Here is a 3,751-nt window from a genome sequence, read left to right on the forward strand (position 1 = left end):
CTCAACGGGTTGATCTTCTCATTGGTGCGAGCGTTTTTTATGATCTCCTCTGCGTAGGGCAAATCAAACTCACCGATGGACTGCCTCTTCTGCAGAAGACCCGGCTTGGGTGGATCGTATCTGGCGGTGGACAGAAGGTATCAAGCTCGGCGTTTTTGGCTACGCACAATTGTCCAGATTCGATAGCTGAGATCGAAGCAAGGTTGGATAAAACTCTTCGTATGTTTTGGGAAGTGAAGAATTGTGTGAAGGCTGGGTTGAATACCAAAGAAGAAGACAACCTTTCACGGTTGCCATCCGGGGAGTATGCAGTTCGTCTGCCGCTAAATAACAATACTGATCGTTTAGGATAATCTTATGCTCAGGCTTATCGACGGTTCATCAGTCTGGAGCGAAAACTGGAGAGTAATCCTACACTCAAGGAGCGGTATTCCGCCTTTATGAGGGAGTACATTGATTTGCATCATATGCACCAAGTCAACCCTCATTCCCGTAGTCTCTGCAAATATTTCTTGCCTCATCACTGTGTCCTAAAAGAGGACAGTACGACGACAAAACTCCGTGTCGTTTTCGACGGATCCGCAGCTACATCAACTGGATATTCTCTAAATGATGTGATGATGACAGGCCCTGTTATTCAGCCTGCATTGTTTAACATATTGATTCGCTTTCGAACATATCCAGTCGCTCTCACTGGGGACATTTGTAAAATGTACCGCTGCGTACGAGTGTCTCCACCCGACAATTTGTATCAGTGCATCCTATGGCGAGATTCCATCGAGTCCGAGGTTCAAGTCTACACATTAGACACCGTCACATACGGGACGAGGGCTGCATCATTTTTAGCGGTCCGCGCAATGCACCAGCTGGCCATCGACGAGGGGGAGTCCTACCCTCTTGGCTCAGCTGCTCTGCGGCAGGAGTTTTACGTGGATGACCTTATTTCGGGCGGTAATTCGGTCGCACAGGTCATGGACAAGATGCACCAAACATCAGCTTTACTGTCCCGTGGTAATTTTAGACTTAGGAAATGGTGCTCCAGTCACCAGGAAGTACTTGAGGGAACCCCTGAAGATGACATAGAGAAGTTCCTAAAGTTTAATGATGGAAGCGACATTGCCAAAACTCTCGGCTTAGCGTGGGACCCTGCTTCGGATCAGCTGCTTTTTGCCTTGTCCGCACTGGACACAAACTCAAAGCCATCAAAGCGGTCGGTTTTATCTACGATTGCGCGGATCTACGACCCTCTTTGATTGATAAATCCAGTCATTGTCAGGTGCAAAATCTTCCTTCGGCAGCTTTGGAGAGAAAATTTGGATTGGGATGAAAGCCTACCCTCAGCGTTGCATTCAACGTGGATGGACATAAAGGAGATTCGGCGCAATGGTCAAGTCATGAAATCCAGTTCTATTAGTTCGCTCAACTCCTCGCTAGGATTTGACGCTCAGCACCCGCTCATTCTGCCAAAGGGACATTCCAGGGGTCTTGTATTCGCGAATGGAAGGAATTTATGTGATGTGTGCAGGATTTCGATTGCACAATGTGTTGCTCAAGGAAAATGCCTCCGCACAGATAAGTGATGCCTCTCGTGTTGGCACAAATTGCACAATGAAAATTTTGTGTTCTTGATTTGCCTCATGCCTCAAAGCACAAAACAAGTTGATTCTGATTGACGTGCGGCCAAAAAAAACACCTACTTTATATTGCAAATAAGTTCCTTCAAGGTTTTCCAGTTTTAAAGATAATTTAGGATGAGAAATGTGTTTACTGTTGGGCAAATTGATCAGGGAGGAGCGGAAAGCGTTCTCCGTGGGATGATTGAAATCGATGTTGAAGTTCCGAAGGAGCCGCTCGATGCCCAGCTCGAGCTCCATGTCCACGATGCGCTTTCCAACGCACATCCGGGGTCCAAATCCGAAGGGCAAGAACACAAACGGATTCTTCAGCTTCAAGTCATTTGCCGGGCATTGCCCGTTGGAGTCTGTGGCGTTACGAATCCAACGTTCTGGCAGGAACTCAGCAGCCTTGGGGAAGTGCTCCTCGCTTGATAGCAAGCTCAGGGGAACCATCGACACACAGGTACCAGCTGGCACTTGGTATCCGCTCAAAACGCTGTCCCGATTGAGAACTCGGGCATTCATAACAGCCAGCCAACATCCGATGCGACTCTTTGATGCAGGCACGCAAATAGGGAACGTTCTTCATGGATTCCTCCGTGAAATCCGAGTCCTTGTGGGGTAGTATCTTCATCACCTCCTCTCGGAGTATGGCCTGCTTTTCGGGATTCTTGGCAAGGCAGAGAATGACCCCTGTAAATGTGCTAGAGGTCTGAAAAAATATCGAGTTATATCAATCTCTGATTATTACGTGAACTGCAGAGTACGTACGGTATCAACTCCGGCCATTAGCATGTCCATGGCCATGATTGTGGCCACCTTCTTGTCGACCTTGAGCAGCTTTTCCAGTACACTCTGCTCGTTCTCAGGACGGACAACACCCTCTTTGGCTTCCTTCTCCAATCGCTCTACCGCCTCATCAATATATGCCAATACTTTAAAGAAATCTTCCAAGAGGTGGAAAAGCTTTGTGGCTTCGATCCTTTTGTTCGACTCCTTCAGCAGTCCCAACTGCCTGTCCAATGCCACGACGGAGACTGACTCTAGGGTCCAGCGATTGATGGTGTCTATGAAGTTATCAGGAACCTCTAGAGTGCTGGCATCACGGATGGCTTTAATGCTTTAAATGGAAAACAGTTTTTAAGTATTTAAAGAAACACATTTGTGGAATGGCCTACCGCTGCGCAAATTCCTGATTGACCTGGGACATTTTCTTGTAGTAAAGCCTCGCGTTCTTGGGCTGCATGAGGACTGGATTTACAGCCGATCGAAAGTCGCCCCGCGCCTTTCCTTGGGTGGGTGCGACGCCCTCGACGCCCTGAAAGAAATCCTTTCTGTGCGTCTGCCGATGGTACAAAAGAGCGTCGGCGCCAGGCCGATTTGGCCACGTGCCCTCGTGCCGGAATACTACCTCGAAGTCCTTGGGATTGTGTGTACTCAACATGGGAGGTCCTCCCATGATGCCTGGCACAACATGAATGCTGCCATAGTCTTCGCGCATGGCCATTATCAACTCCGCAAGGTCCTTGTTCATGAACATTTTGGGAATCAGAGATATCAAATTGGCCCGAGGCACCTGCCTGAAAGGGACGCGCCTGCTGCCACTCTGCATCGTCTCGGGTTAGAGCTGCAGCAGCTGTGGTCTGCCGGCGCTGGAAATGATCGGTATTGAGGCATTTTACATACCAAATCATTGCCAGCTTCTATCCTCTAACCTGCTGTCCACTGAAAGAGACGGCCGCCACTTGCTTGTGAGCTACGGCAATTCCACTACGGATTTTCAACATATTTTTGCCTTTTCTATGATCTTAACTCGTCCGCAACAAAAACTCAACTGAGGCGCAGAAAAGGCGATTTGGTAAAGTTCGCATAAATATTACGCAATGAAATCATTGCAGGAATTGATTAAAGAGATGAAAAATCATTCGTATAATCATAATATAAGTAATATGGAATTACTTTTGATGTGCAGGAATTAAAGTTCAGTTTATCGATATTTTAATAGCTATTCCATCGCCATGTTTAACGCACAAATGATTGTAACTTTTAAGGGAATCAATTTTCTATAGGATTTTTTTCCATTTTTTAAACGAAGTCAAATAAAATATACCCCACCATTCCCTAGAAAATGTTTG

At 47.0% G+C, this 3,751-nt stretch overlaps 1 pseudogene; it reads right to left on the reverse strand.

Moving 5' to 3' along the window:
• Window positions 1-1,745: 1,745 nt before the first annotated feature.
• Window positions 1,746-3,156, reverse strand: LOC117190115 (annotated as a pseudogene).
• Window positions 3,157-3,751: the final 595 nt, after the last annotated feature.

Source organism: Drosophila miranda (assembly GCF_003369915.1).
Source record: "Drosophila miranda strain MSH22 chromosome Y unlocalized genomic scaffold, D.miranda_PacBio2.1 Contig_Y1_pilon, whole genome shotgun sequence".
Lineage (NCBI taxonomy): Eukaryota > Metazoa > Arthropoda > Insecta > Diptera > Drosophilidae > Drosophila > Drosophila miranda.